Consider the following 26,814-nt stretch of genomic DNA (forward strand, 5'->3'; position numbering starts at 1 on the left):
TTCTTTTATAAATTGCCAACTGAAATCTTTCATCTTTTTTAATTGCAATGTTAATTTCCTTTTTACTTATCATTTTATAACAGCTTTTACACATGATGTCATATATGTGACTAAGATTTTATCAAACCTCTTTTACTTTAACTACAATTATGGTGTTTTCTGTTATTCAGAAGTTTGAATTGCAATATACTAAAATCTATGATACCTTGTTTTTATACTTTCTGGGTTTTGTAGGAAATTTAGAAATCTCTTCCAAACCTTAATGATAATGTTTTCAATATTTTCTTCTAGTGGGTTTATAGAATTTTTTTTTAGTAAACTTAATTAAATTTTGAATTTATTATGTATATTAGAAGTGAATCAAGGATGAGAACCTATTCTTTTTCCATGCCTCCCCCAAGTTATTTTCCCTAAAAATATTTACTGACTAAGCAAGATTTCTCATTATTTCAAGTATCACCTTTATGACTCCTTCAGTCTCATCACACACATGCAGATATAAGAATTATGGGTTTTGTTTCACTGAGTTGACGAGCTTCCATCTCAACATCAAGGTCTCTTCATTGTAATGGCATTATCTTAAGTGTACACATTTGATGGAGCAAATCTTCCTTCATTATTCTTACTTTTCCAAAAATGTTTTGAGCACTTTAATTAGCTTATTCTTTGAGAGGAATTGAAATTTTTTTTGCTATTTCACTAAAATTTATGATGCCACTACATTGAATATGAAGATTAATTTAGAGATAACTGGCACCTTCATGGTATTGAGATTTTTTTCCATTCAATACAATGTATTTAAATTTTGTTTTGTATCTCTCTAAAGAGTTTTATAATTTTGTTCATATAGGTTGTAAATATGTGTATTTAAGCTAGTATCAAATTATGTCCTATCTTTAATATTGTTATAATCAGGAATTCTTTCACATTTACTATGTAATTATTGTCATATGTGAAAGTTATTAATTTGTAAATATTTTGTGGCCAGGAAATTTACAATTACCAAAGCTTTATAAAGCAATTTCAGTTGACCTTTTTTGGATTTCTAGATTGATAATTTTCCATCAGAAAATAATGATAAATTTGCCTCCTACATGTCAATACTTCTATCTCTTAATTTTGTCTGTTTAATCATCTAGTTTGTACTTCTTCAGTCCTGAAAATGGCAGAGAAGGGAAATAAAAAGATAAATATAAAAAAATTGGGGAATAAAAAGGAAGGTATAAAAAATAGTCTATAAAGATTCAACGTCTTGTTAACTGTGGTCTGAAAAAGATAATAGAGCACATGGGAGGGAAATCTAAATATATAATAAAAGGCTCACTGAGCTAAAGGAAGACTGACTCCCATCCCACCACACTCCCACCCGTCACCATAGGCTAGGAATGTGTCCCCTCTCCTGCTGACTTTGAAGCTCATCATAGCATTTGCCTTGAATATAGGCAGAAATGATAGTAACCTATTCCATTCCAAAGTCTACAGAAGCATCACATGTTTTTATTCACCGTTTTGAACTTCTAACTATTTGGTGAGAAAGACATACTCCAGGTATCAAGGCCACTTCACCCTGCGCTCCGGAATGAAGACACATGAAGCACAGGACCCAGCCTGGAGGTGGGAGATGAGCAGGGAGATGAACAGCAGAGTTCAGCTGACTCTCAGGAAAGTCAGAAACCTATGAGCTCATCAGATATCAATGCTTTTGGTTCTTGTACGATATTGTTGGAGTTTACTGTAGTATTGCAGCAAAAACTAATATACATAGTATTACAGGAAAAAAATTAAACAGAAAAAAGCATATTTTGATTGAAGTTAGCAAACTTCAAGTATAAAGAAGTTTCTTTTTTCCAGAAAACAGTTTCTAGACTAGGATTACTAATAAAGGAAATTAAATTGTGCTGACTTTAGATAACTCTTCAGCAATATTAGAAATGAGCATACAATATTTTAAAAATCTGCAAAGATTTGAAAGGAAGGTTGTAAGACCCAAATTTTTTAACTGGCAATGTCACTATACATCAAGACAACAACAATGAAATGATCCTCATCATAAAAGATCTTAAAAACTAGAACATTTGTGATCCTGAATACGTGCTTAAAATAACCACCATGAGAGTGAACAGGCAACCTACAGAATAGGAGAAAATTTTTGCAACCTACTCATCTGACAAAGGGCTAATATCCAGAATCTACAATGAACTCAGATAAATTTACAAGAAAAAAAACAAACAACCCCATCAAAAAGTGGGCAAAGGATATGAACAGACACTTCTCAAAAGAAGACATTCATGCAGCCAAAAAACACATGAAAAAATGCTCATCATCACTGGCCATCAGATAAATGCAAATCAAAACCACAATGAGATACCATCTCACACCAGTTAGAATGGTGATCATTAAAAAGTCAGGAAACAACAGGTGCTGGAGAGGATGTGGAGAAACAGGAACACTTTTACACTGTTGGTGGGACTGCAAACTAGTTCAATCATTGTGGAAGTCGGTGTGGCGATTCTTCAGGGATCTAGAACTAGAAATACCATTTGACCCAGCCATCCCATTACTGGGTATATACTCAAAGGATTATAAATCATGCTGCTATAAAGACACACGCATATGTATGTTTATTATGGCACTATTTACAATAGCAAAGACTTGGAACCAACCCAAATGTCCAACAATGATAGACTGGATTAAGAAAATGTGGCACATATACACCATGGAATACTATGCAGCCATAAAAAAGGATGAGTTAATGTCCTTTGTAGGGACATGGAAGAAGCTGGAAACCATCATTCTCAGCAAACTATCACAAGGACAAAAAACCAAACACCGCATGTTCTCATAGGTGGGAACTGAACAAAGAGAACACATGGACACAGGAAGGGGAACATCACACACCAGGGACTGTTGTGGGGAGGGGGGAGGGGGGGAGGGATAGCATTAGGAGATATACCTAATGCTAAATGACGAGTGAATTGGTGCAGCACACCAACATGGCACATGTATACATATGTAACAAACCTGCACGTTGTGCACATGTACCCTAAAACTTGAAGTATAATAATAGAAAAAATAAGTTAATTAAAAAAAGTATCAAACTAAAGATGTCAAAAGTGAGGAATCTATGGTGTATAAAGAGAGGTATTGAATATGAAATCAGTTTAAACTTGGTGTCAAGTCAAAATAGATATTTTCAAAAGAAAAACTGCTTAATGTAAAATACCACTTATTGAAGTGTTATTGTTGAGGTTCACATTCATCCCCTAGTATCAATCCAATATAAAGTATTTGCCTCTAACTTTGTTTTTTGCATTTTGGGGTTTGCAGTGAGAGCAGTTAGGAAAAACTTACTCATTTCTCTAAATACACTGAATAATTATATTAATATTTTCCAAGATTTTGTGTGGATATTTTTCATGATTGCCCTTTACATATAAAACATTGATTTTTAAATTGGATCATTTCTCCTATAATTTAATAACTTAAAACCAATGCCTAGTTTCTGTGTTTTCATCTTGTCATCTAATGCAGAGATGGATATGACAACATGAGGCATTTTAGTGAGAATTAAATTGGAAAATGTGTGTGTAAAAATAACAACAATGAAGGAGCTCAAAAACTGTGACTTGTGTCTGAATGCATAATTTAATCAATATAGCAGTCCTCCCCAACATAGAAAAACACTCACTAAATATCCTTCTGATTCCACAGACCACAATTCCTTAGAGAACTGGAGCACTGTCTTTGCATCTTTGTCTGTCCAGGTCCAAGACAGTGCTTGGTAGCCAACCACCATTCAGGAGATCCATGTTGAATGCAGGCAGAAAAGGATTTAATCTCTTCCCCAGCTCCTCAGGAAGAGAGCTTGCTTAGAAAATATATTTCTAGTACACATTTGTTTCATACTAGTCTCTCACCAAGTCTATGCAACTGTGGGATCCCGGAGACACAGAAGGTCAAGTCCTTCTTGCTATTTACTGACTTGCCTGTCCAACAGTTCCCATCATGATAGTCTTTCCTGGAAAATATTTAGGAAGACTAAAGCTTTTCTTAGTCATCTATGTAAACACTCTCGGAACATTTAATACGTGGCTGACACCATGCTAGACATTTTCACAACGATTATCTCATTTAATTTGCACTGTGATTTTTAAGTTGGATAGTATCAACCATATTTTACAGATGAGAAATGAAGATTTAAACATGTTAAGTTATTTGCCCACAGCTAATAAATGTCAGAGCACAGTTCTTGAGTCCCAGTCTCTCTGACGCCATATCCAGGTCTCATTCCACTCCATTACGGCGCCTAACAAAGAACAACTTAGGAAAATATTGTCTTTCTGTTTCCCTTTCTCTCTTCTGTCCTTTCTCCAAACATTGCTCATACAATGGAATGGAATTCTAAGGAGAGAGAAATAAATTCTTTTCTTTTGGAACTCCTTTTCCTTTGGATTTGTTCCCGGTTCTTGTGTGAACCATGGTTCAACTTCCACATCCTCTCTTTGACCCTAACTTCCTCTCAGATCCCTTTTCCAACAATCCTCTCCCACCCCATGTGATGAATCACCTGGCTTGCCTCAAGACAGAGAATAACAGACTCCAACCACCCCATCATTGCCTATGGTTCCAGCTAGCCATATATGCAGCCCTACATGCCTTATTTGGGTGAGTGGATCTAAGACGGTAATAGGTTTCTAATTGTTTTAGTATGTACGTCATTCAGCAGAATAAACTGGTCATACTTACTAGTATTAATTTATTCATTCATTTATTCACTAAATGTTCACTGTTAATAAAGCATTCTGTTAGACACAAGGAACTCAAAGGTAAATACATTATATTCTCTGCATAGTAGGATACTAAAAACTTGTAGGAGGTGCAAATGAGTAAGCATTACACAATAATGTGGTAAATTATGTGAGAGGTAGATAGGGTATAGTAGTGTAAGCCTTATATGCTTTGAGATATATTAACCAGAATTGGAAGCCTAGCTTTCACACTTACTTGGAAGTATGCTCTCATGCAAGTCTCTTAGTCTTTTTGAATTCCATTTTCCTCATCTGTAAAACTGGAATAAGAATTTCTACCCATATTGCCATTATGAAGATTAAATGAAATGACAGAGAACATGGCCAGAGAAAAAGAACCCAATATAACCCATATCCTATCCCATTAGAGAAGAGGAGTAATGATAATAAAGTATAATTTTTCTCAAAATGAAGCCCAAGTTGAGAAACCAAAAGACAGTAATTTTTGAGACTGAATTACACAAAAATTGAACTAACATTAGACTTTTGTGTTTGATCAAGTAAGACCTAAAATAACTACAATATTTGATATGGTTTTGCTGTGTCCCCACCCCAATATCATCTTGAACTGTACTTCCCATAATTCCCACATGTTGTGGGAAGGACCTGGTGGGAGATAATTGAATCATGGGGGTCTCAAGTTATCTATTGGTCTTATAAGGGATTTCCCCTTTTGCTTGGCTTTCATCCTCTCTTGCTTGTCCCCAGGTAAGATGTACCTTTTGCCTTCCACCATGATTGTGAGGCCTTCCCAGCCACATGGGACTGTGATTCGATTAAACCTATTTTTCTTTATACATTACCCAGTCTCAGGTATGTCCTTATTAGCAGCGTGTGACAGACTAACACACTAAATTGCTACTGGTGGCACTGCTGTAAAGATACCCAAAAATGTGGAAGCAACTTTGGAACTGGGTAACGGATAGAGGTTGAGACAGTTTGGAGGGCTCAGAAGAGAAGACAGAAAAATGTGGGAACGTTTGGAACTTCCTAGAGACTTGGCGGGCTCAGAGGAAGAAAGGAAAATGTTGGGAAGTTTAGAACTTCCTAGAGACTTGTTGAATGGCTTTGACCAAAATGCTGATAATGATATGGACAATGAAATCCAGGCTGAGGTGGGCTCAGATGGAGATGAGGAACTTGCTGGGAATGGGAGAAATGGTGACTCTTGCTATGTTTTAGCAAACAGACTGGTGGCATTTTGCTCCCACCCTAAAGATCTGTGGAACTTTGAACTTGAGGGAGATGATTTAGGGCATCTGGCAGAAGAAATTTCTAAGCAGCAAAGCATTCAAGAGGTGACTTGAGTGCTGTTAAAAAGCATTCAGTTTAAAAGGGAAACAGAGCATAAAAGTTTGGAAATTTTGCAGCCTAACAATGTAATAGGAAAGAAAAACCCATTTTCTGAGGAGAAATTCAAGCTGGCTGCAAAAATTTGCATGATTAATGAGGAACTAAATGCTAATCGCCAAGACAATAGGGAAAATGTCTCCAGGGCATGTCAGAGGGCTTCTTCACAGCAGCCCTTCCCATCACAGGCCCAGAGTCCTAGGAGGAAAAAATTGTTTTGTGGGCAGGGCCTAGGGCCCACCTGCTGTGTGCAGCCTAGGGATTTGGTGTCCTGTGTCCCAGCCACTCTAGCCATGGCTACAAGGAGCCAAAGTACAGCTCAGGCTGTGGCTTCAGAGGGTGCAAGCCCCAAGCCTTGGCAGCTCCCATGTGGTGTTGAGCCTGTGGGTGCACAGAAGCCAAGAATTGAGGTTTGGGAACTTCCACCTAGATTTCAGAGGTTGTACAGAAATGCCTGAATGCCCAGGCAGAAGTTTGCTGCAGGTGAAGAGCCCTCATGGAGAACCTCTGCTAGAGCAGTGCAGAAGGGAAATGTGGGATTGGAGACCCCACACAGCGTCCCCACTGGGGCACTGCCTAATGGAGCTGTGAGAAGAGGGCCACCATCCTCTAGACCCCAGAATGGTAGATCCATTGACAGCCTGCACTGTGCACCTGGAAAAGCTGCAAACACTCAATGCCAGCCCATGAAATCAGCCGAGATGGGTGCTGTACTGTACCCTGCAAAGCCATATGGGCAGAGCTGCCCAAGACCATGGGAACTCACCTTTTGCAATATTGTGACCTGGATGTGAGACATGGAGTCAAAGGAGATTATTTTGGAGCTTTAAGATTTGACTGCCCTACTGGATTTCAGACTTGTGTGGGACCTTTAGCCCTTCATTCTGGCCAATTTCTCCCATTTGAAATGAGTGTGTTTATCCAATGCCTGTACCCCCATTGTATCTAGGAAGTAACTAATACGCTTTTGATTTTACAAGCTCATAGGCAGGAGGGACTTGCCTTGTCTCAGATGAGACTTTGGACTACGGACCTTTGAGTTAATGCTGAAGTAAATTAAGACTTCCGCGGACTGTTGGGAAGTCATGAATGGATTAGAAATGTGAGAACATGAGTTTTTTGGGGGGGTTAGGGTCAGAATGATATGTTTTGGCTGTGTCCCCACCCAAATCTCATTTTGAATTTTAATTCCCATAATTCCCATGTGTTGTGAGAGGGAGCTGGTGGGAGATAATTGAATCATGGGGGCAGTTTCCTCCATACTGTTCTTGGGGTAGTGAATAAGTCTCATGAGGTTTGTTGGTTTTATAAGGGATTTCCCCTTTCGCTTGGCTTTTATTCTCTCTTGCCTGCCGCCATGTAAGATGTGCCTTTCACCTTCTGCCATGATTGTGAGGCCTCCCAAGCCACGTGGAACTTTGAGTCCATTAAACCTATTTTTTTTATAAATTACCCAGTCTCATATATGTCTTTATTAGCAGCTTGAGAACAGAATAATACAATATTAATAACTAAAAAGTATGTTTGTGTGTGACTACATGTATGTGTTGGCAGGGAGAGGGGATATTTGTAAGGACTCATATTTTTAAATTATTTAAAATTATTTTATCAGATGCCAACACAAGTGCTGAAGAGGATGCTACATGAGAGAAAGATGGATTCGTATGTGGAAAAGCCTTCTAAGGATAAAGTCTACCATATACTGACTTACTTTCGGAGGTAACAAGGGTTGGTGAGATCTCAGTAGCGTCCTTCTCATGAGGAGGTCAGTCTCTTAAACTTCAAGTGGAAAACAGATGAGATGAGGTGACTGTGCTGAATTTGAAATATGTGCCCTAATCCCAATGTTATTTTGTTGTTGCTGTTATGTTTGTTTCAAAAATAATTACAAGGTAATTGCCCTCTGATTTCTGTTACCCACAGAACCTCATCTCTCACCTTACCCCCAGCTTTAATGAGGCTTCTTGTTGGTCAATTCCAATAAGAACTCTCTAAGTCACCTGGGCTGCTCTGAGATCCACCTTACAGTGACTCAAGAATACAGTCAATACAATGGTAGAAAGTGGCCCTGGCAAGGAAAGACTTTAAAACACATAGAACAAATCAGCCCAGAGGCTCTGCCGGCACTGCTACCCTCAACAAGTGGCAATGTGGTGACCTTTAGTAATCCCATGCTTGGTTCCAACTTCTTTCCCTTTATAAGGGATTAATCAAGACATGGCTTCCAGCACTTTCATTGGTATTAATATGTGAAGTTGGGAAGTCAGGTTGGGGGACCTTACTGCCATTAGAAATGGGCTCCAGCCTTCTAGGAATGCCTCTGTCTTTTGCCTACCTAAAGGATCAGCATTGGAGGAAACTTTCTTAATTTGTAATCACTCCCAGTGTATTTGAACTCCCTGGGTGTAAACCCTAGCTTTACCATTTGCTTGACTGTGGCAAAGTTAATTAACCTCTTTGAACTTCATTTTCTTAAACATGAGCTATATGGAGTCATTAGAGTTCACTGAGTTTACCCATGTAAGATTCTGAACATTAGTGCCTGGTACATAAATGCTCAGTTAAGTTGGCTATCAGTATTGATATCATGGCTACTAAAATCTTATAAAGCCCTTTAAGCTTTTCTAATCCATGTGTTCACTGCTAATAACCTCATCCTGAACAAGTGCAAATCTAAATTGATGGTGATACTCTTTCCACCCATTCCCAATTCTAACTTCTGACTTCTGCTACCCTGACTACTCTTCCCACAACATTTTCACCTCTCTCCTTATATCTGTTACATAACACTCAGCTCCAACTTCACAATCTGAACATAAGTTGGTCTTGTGGGTCAGCTCATCGTCAGCCACCTTGGATAATATCTCTCCTTTATGCTACCCAGGGTTTCTTAGCTTTTCCATTCCAGGAGCTCCTTTGACACTGTGGCAAAGCCTATGAAGCCATTCTGAGAATATTTTAAATGTGTAAAACAAAACCAGGAATTTTAAAGGAAAAAATTCTATTGGATTACTCTTATGTATATTAAAATAAAGGTATGACATAGTACTATGTGTGTTTCTTTAACACATTACATTTTTAAAAATCTAACAGTGATTTAATAAATATAATTTTGCAGTTGTGATGAATGTAAATAATATTTTGAGATCTCTACAACAACTGTAACAGAATATAAAATATGTGATAGCTATTGATTTTACAGGTACTGCAAATGCAATTCTGGTTTGTTGCCTACATTCCAAAGTAAAGGGCATGCTGAATTTCAGTTGGAGGCTAGTGAAAACAAAGATGGAATTTTTTTCATCCATGGTTACAAACGACTGAATTCCAGCCACAGATTTCTTGGGAGATTCATGGACCCAACATTAACATATCCTAGTCTAGCCCAGCACCTGCCAGAGGCTCCTGCAGTGGCGTGTCTGATAAACTCACTCTAGATGTCTGCATGAACAGTCTGTCCCTGTGCCTGGGGGTTCCTTTCTTTGGGGTTATTGTAACATCTTTTCACTATAGATAGAAGTTTCCATGTCTCAATGCTCAGATCAACCCCTGCTTCCTTGGGAAGCCTTACCAGACCACGGTTTCTACCAAGTTCTCTCCCCTCCAATGCCTCTGCCCTACCTCAGAAGATTGCTAGTGGAGTCACGTGTGTGTGAGATTTATTGCTGTATTAGTGACTGCTCAAGTGTTTGCCTTGCCTTACTGGTACATTTGATAAATCTAAACAGTAGACGTCAGTTGAGTTTTCTTTTATCATTTCAGCAAAATCACTTTGCATTTTACCAAGCTTATAAATGATCTCATTTGATTCTAGTAACAAGACTCGGGGTAGGTAGAGCAGTACTATTATCTTTCTCTTACATATGGGGAAAAGACAAGTGACTTTCAAAAGGAAGGAGCTAGTAATGGACAAAATGGGAATGGAATTCCCCTCTCTGCTTCTGACTTTGCATCTGCATCCCCTCCAACAGCACAGACTTGGGCAATAATGGGGGGTTAGTGAATGTCTGTAGTTGATTCTTTTGAGACTTCTCTTCATCATGAACCTCATGAATTGCAGTTGAAGAGATCAATGTATGTGGGAAGAGGAGAAGTTGTTCAAGAAATCACTAATCTCAAATAGGAGTCTTCAAAATAAATTAATCTTCGGAGTTCTTCTCTCATTGTCCATGCAACTCTAGTTCTGAAAATGTTGCAGAGCTGAGTCTGGGTGTCCAGTTAAGGACTGCCAAATATAAAAAGGCAAAGCATGTTACCACCGACAAAGAATCTGAGAACTGTTTCATACAGCATTCTCATGTTAAAGAGGAAGAAACAGAACCCAAGCAGAAGCAATGTAAATTGACAAGTACACTGTGGTCAGTGGCGGAGCAGGACAGGACCCAAGTCTTCAGAGACCCAATGAAATTTTCAGTTTGCTTATTTGAGCACCTAGATTACCTACACAAATCCTGTTCATTTTGAAAGAGATAATCAACAGGGATATTCATGGGTGCCTACTATATGCAAAGACTTTCCCAGACATGCTTGAAAATAAAAAAAGATGTCTCAAATTTGCTCCTTATTATGTTCCCTCTACAAAAATATCCATGTTATATATTTTAAAGCTAAGGCTTGATAAGGCTACATGCAAGTGCTTATGTCTCTATTTCTGCATATGTAGAAAAACATTTATGCATACTTGCTCATATGAATAATCAGAAATGGCTACATCACACATATATACACAGAGATCACTACATTTACATATAAAGTGTTACCTATTTATGAATATATTTATGTGCATGCATACATTTGAATGAGCCTTGCTATGCCTTTATGTAGAAAGGTAATCAGAGCTGTGCATGCATAATGCATGACATGTATGTAATACACAAATCAAATATACACATATGTATACAGAGATGCACATGTTCAGATGCATGCATATATACAGAGATATACATATATGCATATGTATAAAAAGCTAGAGCAATAAATGCACACATTTCAATATATATTTATATGTTAAATACACAGACATGTGAACATGCATATATACATGCTATACTTAGACAATATGTGTGCATAAATCTACATAGACATATACATGAATTACTTGAAAATTCAGTACTGATTCACTTGTTTTTCTTCCTTGTAGCCTTGACATCCTTCATGCCACACCACTTTATCAGTAAACCCTCCAGGATGGAACTATTTACTGAAATGCCAGTACTCCCCCTCATTTTTTAAACTACATGACCTGTTCAGTGCTGTCTGTTCTGGAATGAAAGGCCAATATCCAAGTGTTCAGAAAGACCCGGGAGATGGGACAAAGAGGATGAAGCTGGGGCTGGAAGGCGACTCTGGGAACGGCTCATAAAGATGTCCCACAGAATGACTGAGGCTTTGTTTCATGAATAGGTGTCTCCATTCGGCCTTGATGGCTAACCAGCCAACTGAACAAGTGTAAAGGGCCCAAGAAAGGCCCGTAAAACCCATGACATGAAAGAACAATTTAGGAAAATAACAACTAAGGTAAAAATATCATTTTTATTGCATAAATTGCATGAGGAGTTGTGAAATTAAAACCATTTATTTATAAAAGTTATTTCCTCAAAAAATAAATAATATTAGGTATATCTCCTAATGCTATCCCTCCCCCGCCCCACCCCACAACAGGCCCCAGTGTGTGATGTTCCCCTTCCTGTGTCCATGTGTTCTCATTGTTCAATTCCCACCTATGAGTGAGAACATGCGGTGTTACACCTAATGTTAAATGACGAGTTAATGGGTGCAGCACACCAACATGGCACATGTATACATATGTAACAAACTTGCACATTGTGCACATGTACCCTAAAACTCAAAATATAATAAAAAGATAAATAATATTCAAGGTATGTGGATCACTTTTCCATTTATTTGACAAATAACTACTTGTCACCGACTGTGAGTGGGGAGGCACTGGGAACATAGACAGGAAACTCATCCATGCCCCCAAGGAACTCACTGTCTAGAGGGTTCAAGCAGGTGTGAGGCGGCACAGTGTAAAGAGTACTGTGATGGGTGAGGCAGCTCAAACTCAGGTGTCATGCTCAGAGAAGGGTGCCCTCAAGCTATAAAGGATGAGTAGGAGTTAGCCAAGAAAGACAACAGGAAGGACATCTCAAACAAAAGGAACAGCATGTGCACAGACATAGAGACCATGAGAGATTGAGGCAATATGGGGGAAAACAAACCACTTTTTATGGCTGGAGGAAGGAAGCTGAGGTGAAGGGTGGACCTGCTATGAGACAGGATGGGAGAGAAGACAAGGGTGAGATGGGTAACATTCTAAAGTACTAAGCAGAGGACTTTGCATTTTCTGTTAAAATCAGTGAGAAACCATGGCAGTGCTTCTGTGAGCTGAGAGGTCTCGCTCTGTAATTCTAAAACACCATGACTAGGGAATAGTACACTTTATTTTCTTCCATTTCTCATTAGGTGTCAATTATAATTTAAATTAATTAGATCAGAATTTTATTATATATCTTTGAACTTAGATATATGTGCTACTTAAACCAAAAGAAAGGCATTATTGAAATTCTAGCTTCTTTACAAGAAATGAATGTACACAACTCTCCAGTATTCTACATGTGTGGCACACTGGCATAGTGAAAAGATCACAGCTTTTGTAATAAAATGATTTCGTTAAGGGCACCAATCAATGCCCCCTCTATATTCAACCATCTTTGCAAGTGTGACATTAGAGCACCTCCCAACTACAAATGGAATCTATTTCTCTGTGCTTGAATCTACACCTTGTGTTGGCCAATAGAACGAGATACACATAACACGGTGGCAATTCCAAACCCAGGGCTATATGCCTAAGCTCTTGTGCGTGGACCCCTGCCATTCCCAGAGAACAAACCCAGGCTGGCATGTGGGAGGCTGAGAGCCACGTGGCGCAGGGAGAAATCATCCAAGCAGAAATCATCCAGGATAACCCTGACCCCAGCCAACCTAGCAGCTGGCCAAACACACAGGAATGAGCTGAGTCCCAATCAGTGGAGCCTGGTCCAGATCAGCAGAACTTCCCACCTCCCCTGTAGACTAGTAAGCAAAAATGAACATTGAGTGTTAATTGGCACTGAGGGTTTGTGGTAGTTTGCTACGCATTATTATTGTGGCACAAGATAATAGACATAAGCTTGGGATCCAAATGACTGATTTAATACCGGACCTTCTGAGCTATGTGTTCTTGTAAAAGTGATTTTGTCTTTCTGAGCCTTGGTTTTATTATCTATAACATGGGGATAATCATACCCACCAGCAGGAGTTTTGTGAGGATTAGAGTGACGTGTAAAATCCCGTTAGTAAGTTCTCAGTAACCGGAAGCTTTAATTATCATTTATGCTGCTCTGGTGTGGGAGTCATCCTATGGTTCTGCCAGTATAGACCTTTCAAAGATATGCTGTCTATTAAGGCCAGCAAAGTAGCACTATGAGGTGAAAGTGGCTTAGGGATCTGAACACCTCTTTAAGCCCGAATTATAAAACTAACAGCTAATTTAAAGCAGGCTTCTAAGGACAACAGAAGTCTCTAAAATCATAATGACTGCATGGCTGGGAGCTAACTGTCTCATCTGAATGGTAAGACCTTTCTCTCTGAGGCTGGGCCCAACCACCATTCTGCATGCCTAGAGACCTCCCCGGTAGAGCACCAGCAATGGTTAGCAACTGGAGAGCCACACTCAGACCACCCAGAAGTCTCAGCTGATGCACTTGGCTGCCTAATTAGGAAATGAACCAACGGGAGCATGACGATCCCACAGCCTGGGCTTGCAGATTGCCCGGACTTTGGCTCTCTGGGCCCCTCCACGGGGGAGGCAATGCCTTTGATCTACAAAGCCCATGTCCACTTTGATCCTGGTCACCTTTGAGGTCACTCTTTCAGCATCTGGCCCTTCCCACCATGGCAGTCACCTGTGCCCTGAAAAAGACTTGTATAATATTTCCAGATGGAGAGAATCTGGGAGAGAAAGAGAGATGCTAGCTGTTTCTGTGGTATAGCCAAAAACGTGGTTTGAAAGACTGCTGAGATGCTCCAAGCATTTTTTTAAAAATATACTTTAGAATCCTGTTAGCAATGGGAAAAGAAGAATTTAAATTCATTAATATCCTACTAGGTGCCGGGCATTGGTACATACATTAGGGAAACAAACCTGGAATCAAAGTTGAACTCCAACACTTGCTGGCTAACATCCGTGAGAAAATCCTTATGCTCTTCAAATCTCAGTTTTGTCATGTAGGAAATAATCATTTTTTAATAATAATAATATAGGTAAAGCACCTGGCATTTACCTACTACTAAACATACTTCTTATAAAACTGCATGATTTAAATATCATTTGCCATTTTCGAGTGCAAGAGATACTCAGGGGCCCAGGATAAGGAAGAGCTGAAGGTGAGATATGAACCCAGAACTTGTAGCCTCTGAGTTCCCTGCAGAGTCTGTTCATGGTACTGTGTAGTGTAAGCTAAGCACTCCCATCCATAGGTTGCTTGGTTCTCCTGGACTCTTCCTCTGTTTGGCTCCTGCATTAGTTCATTCTCACGCTGCTATGAAGAAACACCATAGAATAGGTAATTTATAAAGGAAAGAGGTTTAATTGACTCACAGTTCCACATGGCTGGGAAGGCCTCAGGAAACTTACAATCATATCAGAAGGCACCTCTTCACAGGACTTCAGGAGAGAGTATGAGTGCCAGCAGGAAAAATGCCAGATGCATATAAAACCATCAGATCTTGTGAGAACTCACTCACTGTCAGGAGAACAACATGGGGGAAACTTCCCCCACGATTCAATTATCTCTCACCAGGTCCCTCCCAGGACCTGTGAGGATTATGGTGAGTACAACTGAAGACGAGATTTGGCTGGGGACACAGCCAAACCATATCAGCTCCATTGATGAGGTCAATTTGTGAAAGTGACAATGGCAAAAAACAAAGTCCCTAAAATAAACTTAGTATCTATGCTGCGTTTTAGTTATTCCCTATTAAATTCACCTGTAAGCTTTTTTTTTTTTGGTGGAAGTTAATGTTCCAAATAATTCATTTTTCATTTTTCAGCTTTTCCAATTCTAGCTTTTCCAGGTTTGGGTGGAAATCTTCCTAAAAGGATTTATACGTAACTACTTTTTTCCTGAAGAGAGATTATTGACTATGAGTTTAAACTTTTCTTAATGATGTGGTGTCATTATTATGATTGTCTATTAGACTATTACGACCATCAGTTCAAAACTTCTGCAGTGAGTTGGTTCTGACTCTGCCCACTCTCCCCGCATTCACCCATCAGGTTTGCAGCTCCTTGCCAGTGTTTGCCTCTGCAGCCTTTGTCTGCTTCTATCTGCTACAGTCATGATTCTCAACATCAGTGTGACTATAATGAAACAAGGAGTCTGTTAGCAATGCAGATATCAGAGCCCCACCCGAGAGAAGCTGTGAGTCTGGGGTGAGGCTCAGAACCTCCCAGTTTTAACAAGCTCCCCAAGGATGTGTTGCTGCAGGTGGTCTGAGGATCACACCATGAGAAGTATGATGCTATGGGCTGAAAACCAAGTTATTCCATCATTTATCTATTGGACAAATATTTTCCAGGCTAGCTATTAGGTTTGGGACATGCAGAGATGAAATGCACTGACCTCTCTATCCTGGAAGGTTCACAATCTACTGAGCTAACAGCCCTAAAACAAACAAGCATAGTCCTGGGCCAAGGGCAATAAAAAGTTTACATTTGAAAGAGTGCTTAACCCATCAAGGCTGGCTTCCCTGTGGTCTAGGCTAGAACTGAGCAAGAACCCATCCCACTTATCATTGTAGACTCTGAGGAGAAGGTGGAAATTTATACAGAAAGTGATCAGGAGCAAGTGAAAGGTTTTCATCAGGACAATAGAATGATTAAAGCGCAGTTTTAGAAAAATGAAGTGTCTGTGACCTCCTCATGTCCCTTCACCTGTCTGTGTCCCTGAACACTGAGGTCCTTAATAGAACAGAGCCACTTACTTAGAGGATCTCTTACCCAGGCAGAGGGACAGTCAGGCCCATGAGCTTATGGATCTACACTGGTCAACCACAGTAACCTTAAGAGCTACCAAAGCAAAGCCCTATCCTATTACTACTTGCTAGTTATTGTCTTAAACTTGTCATAATGTATATACATTATTATATAATATCATACGTGTAATAGTGTGTGTGTATGATTTCCAGTGCAACCCCTTTGCCAATCCTATAAATTGGGGATTAGCAGGCCTATTCTAACATATAAGGAAGCAGAGATCCAGAAAGGAGAAAACGCCCTCTAATCACACAGGTAGTAGGTGGCAGAGGCCAAATTCTAGCCCACGCTGTCTGTTCTTCTTCTTAGCACCTGTCTCTCAGAACTAAATCACCCACTGCTATGGAACAAAAGAGCAGATATGAAGATTTCTGAGGAATGGCATCCTGAAAACGAAAACCTCACTTCCTTTACCCCCAGTAGAAGGTGATGGTCATGTTCCTTAGGATGATCATCTAGAGACGTGAGTGTTTCCAAAGCGGCTCCCTCGCTCTGCTTGTCCTCAGGAAGATAGGGAATGGAGCCACGCTACTCAATGCAGTGTTATCCTTCGTCCCCAGGCCAGCTCCCATTGTCACATGGAGTGGAGGTCACCATGATCCACAATTTCATTTAGATGACATTATCCACAAAGGAGTTCCTGGTAGAGAGTCTGGCACCCCAGATCAGGCAAGCAGCAGACAGAGCCAGCATGTCCAGCATCTGCCCAGCCACAAGACTAAAGCTACTCACCCCTGGATCTGTCCTCCCATAGCCTTTCAGGCAGGACAGAGGTTTCCAGACAGGGGCTTTCCAGAAATCTGAGGTGCTCTCAGTCTTCACTGCTGGTTTCTCTCTCCACTCCATCCCCTGTGCTTAAGTTTGCTGGCATTAAGTCCCACACTTCCTAGATAACTTCTGGGACTGCTGAATTGCCTGGACACTGACCCATGTGCCTCCACCTGTCACTCAACTGCCCTTTACCCACCAACTACTTGCTCTTCTGCTTTCTCTTTCTGTAACTGTGAATACTCTTGCTAAATCATTCACAATTATTATTATTGAACAACACCTATGTGCAAGTTTTTTAAATACATTATTTAGTTTAAATCTCAATGCTCTCTGAAGAAAAGCATAATTATGCTCATCATAGAGATGAGAAAACTGAGGCAGAATGATTAAGTGTCTTATTCAAGATCACACAGGTGGCCTGTAGTATATCTGGGATTTGAATGAAAGGTTGTAAGCTAGTGCTCACTGTACCACTGCCCTCTTTGGCTCTTTTGCCAATAGAATATGTGGATTTTCACTTCTTGTGCTCCCATGTACAGATCTTGGAGTTTCAATCCAGCCTTTGGACTCATATCCTTAGATGCCTGTCCCTAGAATAATAATCACCACCCCAGTATTTCTGGGGCACCTATAGAGACTTTAACAAAAAACAAACAGACATCTTTCTGAATCCAGAAGCATGTGAACCCTTTTGTAATGTGTGTTCCATAAGAAATCATTTGTGTAAGACATTTCATAAGACAAAAACATAGCAACAATAGAAAGGATGTAGAAATGTCAGGTTAAGTTTTTGAAGTTTAAATGTTTATTAATACCATGTGGAAACTAGCTGTTAAATATAACCATGAAGGAAGAAAAAAATCCCCCTGTCTTTCTGCCCTTCAAAGTCTCTCTGTATCACAGCTGTGAAATTTCAAGGGGGGTTGGGGAGGGAGTTTTGTAGAGAAGACATTTCAAAGATGGAATCTCCTGCAGGAATGAGGCAGCATAGTCCCAGGGGGGTTATAGGGAGGCTTTTTTCCTAATTGAATCCTCCTGTTTTTCATGTTCAGCCTGCTTTCGGACCCTCCCTCCCTACTCCCACCCCCAACAATGTCTAAAACCTCTAGAGCACTTGATAAAATACATATTATATTAGGTGGGGTTTTTCCAGTGTTAAAGACACTCACAATTTATAATTAAGAAATCTTTAAAAGCAGCTTTGAAAAGGACAGGCCTAGGCTCAGACACAGTTAAGCAAAGTGGATGTCCCTTGGGGGTGATTTTAAGCTAGATCACTAGATAGCCTCTGGTTATAAATCACTCAAAATCAGTCTACCACCCCCAGATTTTTTATTGTCTAAAGAATCCTTTACTTATTAGAATGTAGCTTGGGTTTACTTATGCTCTCTCTTAAAATTTGAACACCCCAGGAGGTATGAGGAGGCCTCTATTCAATGACACTCCAGTGCAAACTTATTCAATCCTTCAATCCGTGTGCTTCCTTTCTCACACCTAGCTCTGAGCAATCACTTCAAACAACAGGGTTTGATGACAAACAAAGGAGGTGAGCAGGAGGGAGGGAGTGAAGAGGAGCTAAGACGTCAGAAAGAGAAGAAAGTTTCCTGAGAGGAACAGGGTCAAAAGAGTCCGGGGTCGACAGTGGGTAGGTCTTTCTCAGTGTCAGAAGGCAGTCCTTCTGCCATTGCTCTCAGCTGGAATCTCCACTCTGCCACCTCCCCAGGAACTTTGCTCAAACATTGCACTGGGTCCTTCTGGCAGGCTTTCATGTTCTCCTCTGGTTACCATACACTGCCCCCTTCCTTTTGCTAGCCACACTTTTCAAGGTTTCCATATCCTCTGTGGACGCTTCTTCACCACACATTCACTCAACAGGGCATGGTAATTCCATCTTCATCCCTCCTACTTCATTCCACTTATTCTTTCTCATTTTGACTTCCTTACTGGGTCATCCAGTGCCCTTCCATCCCATTGGCCATTCTCTTTATCCTCTTTTCTTCCTTGACCACAGCCTCTCCTGGTGTCCTTCACCTCTAGATCTGCTCTCTCTCAGTCTCTTTTGCACTTTTCTTCAGCCTTCTCCTCCTTCAGGCCATCTTTTAGTTGCCCATTTTCTTCTGGTCATTTTATTTTTTGATTTTTTATTGATATATAATACTTATACATGTTTGGGGGTACATGTGGTATTTTGATACCTGTATACCATGTGTAATGGCCAAACCAGGGTAATTAGGATATACATCACCTCAAACATGTATTATTTCTTTGTGTTGGAAATATCACAATCCTTCTCTTCTAACTATTTTGAAATATACAATAAATCATCGTGAACTATAATTTTCCTACTACACTATTAAATACTAGAACTTACTCCTTCTATCTTTACTGTGTTTTTGTAAACTTGTTCATTGCGATTGTTACAAGGAGGACAGGCCATCTCCCACATCCAGTCCACTGGAATACCTCATACAGTGTGTCTGAGCCCCATCCTGCAGCCTTTCCAGTGTCCCCTGCCACCCCTCAGCCAGAGCTGCCAGCATTTCTCGTCTATTCTATTGCAGTGACCTCCTAAACTATCCTTCTGTTTCTTTTATTTATTTATTTATTTATTTATTTATTTATTTATTTATGAGATGAAGTCTCAATCTGTTGCCCGGGCTGGAGTGCAATGGCATGATCTTGGCTTGCTGAAACCTCCGCCTACCACGTTCAAGAAATTCTCCTTCCTCAGCCTCTGGAGTAGCTGGGATTACAGGGGCACGCCACTACGCCCAGCTAATTTTTGTATTTTTACTAGAGATGGGTTTTCACCATGCTGCCCAGGCTGGTCTCAAACTCTTGACCTCAAGTGATCTGTCCACTTCGGCCTCCCAAAGTGCTGGGATTACAGACATGAGCCACCGCGCCCAGGCTATCCTTCTGCTTCAGAGTGTTATCTCAAAAACAAAAATCAAATTATTCATTTCCCAGGCTCAATAATCTTCTATCATCTGACTACATCTAAAATAAAAATCTAAGCCTTCCCCTATACTATCTCTAAAGGCCGGTGTGACCTCCCCAAGCCTCATTCTATCACCTCTGTCTTACTTGTGAAGGTCCAGCAACCCTGGATACTCTTTCTCTGAACAGGCAAAGTTTATTCCACCTCAGAGCCTTGGCTCCTGCTCTTCCCACTTCCTGGACCGGAGTTCCCAGATTCTTCTCATAGTTGTTGCTTCTCATCCTCCAGCTCACAGCTTAGTTGCTATATCTTTTTTTTTTTTTTTTTGAGACAGAGTACAATGGTACTATCCTGGTTCACTGCAACCTCCCCCTCCTGGGTTCAAGCAATTCTCCTGCCTCAGCCTCCCTAGTAGCTGGGGTTACAGGCATGCACCACCATGCCCAGCTAATTTTTGTATTTTTAGTAAAGACGGGGTTTCACCATGTTGGCCAGGCTGGTCTCGAACTCCTGACCTCAAATGATCCACCTGCCTCAGCCTCCCCAAATGCTGGGATTACACGTGTGAGCCACAGCATCCAGCTGTTGCTATCTTTTTGAGAGGTTTTTCTTAAGCAGGCCATCTAAGATAGCATCCTCAATATTATTGTGAATCACATCTCTCCATTTATATTCTTGATATTATCATCTGAATTTATCTCCTTTAATGATTTGTTTATATTCTGTTTTCCCCAAACTCCCACTACAGTGTACATTCATAATATGAGATAATTTTGTCTTTTTTTCTTCTTTATCTCAAGTGTCTCAATTATGTCTGGCATGGAGTTGGCCCTAAATTAATGTGAAAGGTGAGTTGAGTACCTACAGATGGAGTTATGAGTGGAATATGTAAGTCAGGCTTCTCTTTCTTGAGGACCACCTACTTAGCAGAGGGACCAGAGAGTACGGCCCAAAGGAATCATAAAAGTGTAGGCACTGAGTTAAAGACAGAGCCATATGATGGTTCTCCCTTCAGATCTAAACTTTGAACATTTAGTTCAGGAACTAGGAAAACTAAACTTGAATATTTGCTGGTCTATATAATAGAAATGTGGTATTCAGAGCAAAAAATAACAACCCTGCACCTCAGTACTCTCATCTATAAAATTGGAACACATGATCTGCTTTATAGGATGATGTCATCATTCTAGTGTCACACTGCAAGTTAGTGACAGAAGTGGAATTAGAGGGCTGACCTCCCACGTTCCTATTCTGCTGTATATTCTCTGCCCGTATGTGTATGTATATTTGTGTGTGAGCGTGTCTACATCTCTGTGGATGATTGTACAACACCACCTCCAAACAATGCTTCTGTATTAAACCACAGCTTAATCCAACAGGATGAAGCATGAGACCTCTCTAAATCTCCTGACTCCTGCCTGCATACCTGAAGCAAGTAATTATGACATTTCTTATCACTAAAAACTCTTCTCTAATTCTTGAGAATCCTGTGACCAGATGGCATGAACAGCTGATTCTCCTTAGAAAAATTAGTAAGAAATGGCAGGAAATAGAAGAATACAAAAATACTTTCCAAAGTTTCAGGGGAGAAAACAAAAATTGTGCAGATGAGAATAAAATACGACACACTAAGGAAACCAGTTCCAGGGGTTCAACTTGATGGGGAAAAGTACTAATACATAGAAGGCTATAAATGGCGATGCTGTAGGTAGTCTGGATGTGGATGAAAAGCCTCCCTCCAGGTGAAAGCAATGCACTTCAGTGAAGCTAACACCAAAGCTAAGTACACAGAGAGTCGGCAGAAAATAGATGCCATTGAGATGCCACCAACTTCTTTGCAAGTGAATGAACGTCATGGGGCCTCTGTGGTGGCTAATTATCTCTTCTTCCTTCTGAATGTATTTGCCACATAAAACCTTTTTTTGTTTGCTTTTCAAAATAAATTATCATTTTCTAGTAATGCATATGCTTTGGTGAACTTCACTGAATGGTAAAACGAAGAAAGAAGTGGAATCAGAAGCTTAAAGAGCTTAGAACTGACAGTCGCTGAGCGCCAGCCAAATGCCAAACAGCACACAAAGAAGCAACCAGACCCTCCAGAAACAGATCTGCTTTAGTCAAGAAAACCTAAGTCTCTCATTCTTGCAACAATTTCTACAAGACTGGTAGTGTTATCCCACAGTTGAAGCAAGAAGACTGAGACTCTGAAAGATTAAACGACCTGCTCTGAATAAAATACAGTAGGATTTGCATCCGGGTTTTTGTGGTGCTGAAGAAAACTCCTTTAATTTTTTTTTAAAGAAAAGGTCCCTTAAAGTAATTTTAACAAAATTAATCAAGATGATTCTGAAAGAAGTTTGGACAGAGCTTTGCTATCCTCTCAAAATTTTCTCTACTTCATTTCATTGCCTTGCTTAGTCTTTTTGGACTCTTTACAGAAATGTGAAGTGTGGGCTTGGAGTGCCCACTTGCATCCTTCTGCTCTTGCATTATCTCCATGCTTGCTGAGAAATTCGGATGCACAAACAAGCCATGGGGCAGCACAAGAGGTCAGAAAACCATCAACCCAACAGTGTTCTCCAACTGCCTATTTCTCCTGATACAGCACTGGCAAGGGAGCAAGTGTGAAGTTTTCCACTTCCAGCATCCTTCAGAGACAGCAGTGACTGTGAGCTGAAAGGCAGCCCGGGCGGCCTGATCAGCTCCACAGTTGCACAAGTTCTTCCTTGGAGGAAGTCATCGCCGCGTATGGGGGCGGGCAGGACTGCAGCTGCCTGGAAACCCATCCACATTTGTCTCTTTGATTTCCTTTCATCACTCTCTTCTCTTCTTTTTTCTCTTTCCCTCCTCTCTTTTGTCCCCTTTCTCCCATCTACGTCTCTTCTGTTCAGCCTCCTTACATCTTTGCGACAAGTTACTCTTCCTTTTTTCTTCCTTTCTTTTCTTCCTCCCTCCCTTTCTCCCTTCCTTCTTCCTTTTTTTCTTGCCTTCTTTCATTTCTTTCTTCCTTTAACTTTTCTTCCTTTTCTCCCTCCTTCTCTTTCTTTTCTTTCTCTTTTTCTGTCTTTTTGCTTGCCTGCTTGCTTGCTTTCTGAAGCCCCACAACTAAAATGTTCTGCACAACACATTGCCCAGTTTTACAAAAAAAAAAAAAGAAGAAGAAGAAGAAAAGAAAGAGAAGACAACCATAATTTTAAAAAAATTCAGAAGCCATGTCGTGCTCTTTCTTCTGTATCTCTTCCTTCTGATTCTAGAAATGATTTAAGTCTTCATCTCAGAATTAAGGGGAGCTCCAAAGAACACCTAGTTAAATTCCCAGCTGGTGCAGGAATCACCTTGACAACACCCTCAACAGGTATTCTCCAGATAGTGGTCAAATGGATGCAAATGTGGCAGAGGAGAATACAAGAAGGAGAGATGAGGGGGTGCCAGGCAGCTCAGCATAGCACCCATGTCCCCCTGAAGAGTGGAGGCCTTAGAGAAGGCAGCCAACTCTAAGCTGAACACTCTCTCTCGACAATCACTTGGATCTATAGAAAAGCTGACAGGTTTTAAAATTGGCATGGCAAAGTGACCTGGGCAAATTAAGTGGTCCTAGGTTTTCTCTAGGGTGCCAGGGCAAGTGACCGAGATGCTATTGTGAAAGAAGATCATTGAAAAGACCATGCACTGTCTTTATTTTGTAGATGAGCAGAGAAAGGGAAAGGTATGTGTCAGTTAGGGTAAGAACCAAGACAAGAATTCAAGCCCCTTAATAGTTATTATTACCTTAGTCCATTGCACTCAGCTAAATATTCATCCCCCGAAATAAAGCAAGCTGGTCTTACCAAAATACCTGGCTGAAGGCCTTCCACACAAACACAACTCCGCAACAATCCTCCTCTGCCACCTCACACTCGTGTCTCCTTATTCTCCCTCTCTGCCTCTTCTCCTACCTGATCTCCTCTTCACTGACTTAGTCCTTCCCTTATCCTAGCCGATGGCTCAGATCTGCCAGTGACATATGGTGGCCTTCCTAGTCTACTGGTCATCAACACCTAGCCAGATCTTTGTCCTGAATAAGAAGAAAGAATATCATGCTAGAATGAAAACACAAGAGGCAACCCCATCAGCCAGCACTGAGCCCCAGAGCAAACATTCATCATGGGACTCCATCTGCCTTTGTGTGCAATCACGAGGTATTGGGGACTGCTCTTTTTCACTGAGTTATTGCAGGAGGAAGCATTGGTCTGTAAAGATTCTATATCTCTACATGCATCAGCCTAGATGGGAGTTTAGAGATATCTACCCCAACATTTTTGGAATGTAAAACAAAGCCTAGAGAGGAAAATGACTTGCCAAAAGTCACACATCATTTAGTGATGAATCTAAACTGAAAACAAAGTCTGTCTCTTGTTCCGGTCTCAAAACACCAACCACTGGGTGAGAGACACAGAAGTCAGTAAATGCTGGTGTCTTCATTCATTTTCCCCTTCCTCCCTCCTTTTGCTCTCCTTTCCTTTTTTCTCCTCAGATTAAAGTGAGCTATAAGCACTCAGTGTTTGTTTGCCTGGGATTTTTCCAACTTCAGCTAGATTTATAGATCTATATTTTTCTCCTTTCATTCATGTCTATAAATGTACTGAAAGGGCTTCTGAGGTCCTTTCTCTGACCTTCTTTTCTTTCCATTCTACACAGAATGGGGGCGAAGCTAAACAAATGATTTCCCAGATAATGTTCAAACCCTGCATAAGCTTCCACAGGACTCCGGAAGGAGCACCAAGGAGCCAGACATGCTCCTGGCATGCTGAAGACGCCGCACTGCTGGCACTGCCGGGGTGCGCTCAGGAGAAAGAACAGGATAGGCAGAGAAAGAGCTGAGGAAGATGGAGGTGGTAGGAGGAGGAGGAGTTCCCAGTTCTCAGTGTCTCAGTCTGGCTTTGTGAATATGCAATGTGCGGTTGGGTTTGCCAAAGACAAAAGGGTAACATTTGCCTACAAATTCCAGTGGATTGAAGCCATATAAAATCTCAGTGCTGGGCCGATGAGAGCAACCATCATCTTGCCTTGCCCTGGAGATGAAATTCAGGGGTTCTTCTCTTCAAGGAAGTGGAGTGGGGGGCAAAAAGGAGAAGGCAGGGTATGAAACATAGGTCAAATGTGGACTGGGCTTTGAAACCAGAGACCTGATCTGAACTCCAGCTCTGTCACCCACTACCTGAGTGACCCCAGCAGAGGCATTTGGTAGGTTGGCTGGCCTTATTGTCCCAGGTCCACCCAAGTCAGGTGGACCTTGGGTAAGCTACTTAATGTTTGCAAATCCTCATTTCCTCACACATACAAAGAGTTTGATGATACCTACCTACTTAGCAGGATTGTTATGAAGATCAGAAATTATTAGCATGGAGTACAGAATGGTTATTACACAGAGGGACATGGGAGGGTCATTTCCGTAGTCCTCCATTTAAGTGGGAGGATTTTGGAGTGGACGCTCTTGCCGGCCATTGGGCATAGGCAGAGTGAGTCCTGCACTTCAGCCTGAGAACCTGCTGTCTTTGAGTTGTGTGCCTGACGGGAAGCACACAGAATGCTCACCAGATGGGTGTTGTATAAATAGCGTCTTTGCCACACTATTGCTACTGCCCAAACTTCCTTACCAAGAACCAGGTTGCATCTGCACTTGTGGGTGCCCCAGCCTCTCACCCTGACTGGCTGTGGCCCCTGGTCACCCCAGGGGACACGTCCCTACATGACGATTCCGGGGACTCAATGAGCTGCGAGTGGCTCCCTGGCTGCAGCACAGTCTATTCAGTCAAAAGAGAGCAGCACCGGTGGATCCGGATCCAAGTGTGCAGGCGCATCTCCATCTGGCCAAGCATCTTCTGTCTGGGATGCGACCACCCACACCATTCTCTTCTGATCAAACAGTCAGGCTTGCCATGATTCAGCTTCCATTCCAGTTCTGCAGGACCCACTCTCCTCCAAAGGACTGGAAGGCCTGTCTAATGAGCGAGCAGGAAGTGTAGGCTGTGAAGTCCTCCCAGCTGAGACTCTGGGAGAGCCAACTCACATCTGAGATGTCGGTGGAATTTTTCTCCTGTCATTATTTTTAGCCTTATTAGCTTTGCATTGTTTTTGAGAGATGAAGCACAAAGAAGGCATAGAGAGAGGCAGTCAGGCAGCTTGGCTTCAGGTTCTGACTTGCTCGCTTGTAACTGTGTGACCTTGGACATTTGTTTTTACCTCTTTGAGACTCATTGTCTTCATCCGTGCAATGACAATAGTACTGCCTGTTCATCTTGCCATCGAATGTTGTTTCTAGACTCAAAAGAGAGAATAATGACAGTGAAAGAGCTTTGTCACTGTAAAACACCAGTTTTTAGTGATTATAGCTTACTAACCCCCGTGAAGGTATTTTCTTTTTTCCTAAAACTACTCCTTTTAGATGTCACCTGAATGTGGGTTGGAGGCAGGGGTTGTGACAAGGGCTCAAGAGATTAGAGGGAGAGAGGAGGCTAAAGGTCTCAGAGTGAATGGGGGCAGATTCTAGGTTTCTGGAGGTTGCTAAACTTTCTTTCTTTCCCATCTTCCCTGCTCTCTACTCTCCCAGTGCTCCTCCTCACTGAGACTCTGAGCATTGCTTTGCCAGACACTGATGCAAGTGCTAGAGGCACAATGATGTGAAATCTTCAAGGAACCAAAAGTGTAAAAGGGAGGCAGAAACAAAAAGGGAACTCAGACATGGCGTGTGAGGCTATCTCCGAGCAAGTGCAGGATTCAGGAAGCCCAGGGAGAGAGCAACTGATCAGCTTTAAGTAAAGGAGCTAATGGAAGCCTCCTGAGAGAGGTAATATTAACTCTATTTTACAGGTGAGGAAACTGATGCT

At 41.1% G+C, this 26,814-nt stretch overlaps 1 long non-coding RNA gene across 4 annotated transcripts in view; it reads left to right on the forward strand.

The window, feature by feature from the left end:
- LOC100994577 (uncharacterized) overlaps nt 1-26,814 on the forward strand; it is a 189,327-nt gene that overhangs the window by 134,285 nt on the left and 28,228 nt on the right. For 2 of the 4 annotated variants that reach the window (XR_008624420.2, XR_010109312.1), the window contains one exon: nt 7,771-9,206. The exons of 1 other annotated variant lie outside the window; for it this stretch is intronic. This is a non-coding gene — a long non-coding RNA (uncharacterized LOC100994577). Of the gene's footprint in view, nt 1-7,770; nt 9,207-11,298; nt 12,040-26,814 lie in introns of those variants that run through there. One more of the 4 variants, XR_010109313.1, reaches the window with a different exon arrangement.

The sequence above is a fragment of the Pan paniscus genome, chromosome 12 (assembly GCF_029289425.2).
Source record: "Pan paniscus chromosome 12, NHGRI_mPanPan1-v2.0_pri, whole genome shotgun sequence".
Taxonomy (NCBI): Eukaryota; Metazoa; Chordata; class Mammalia; order Primates; family Hominidae; genus Pan; species Pan paniscus.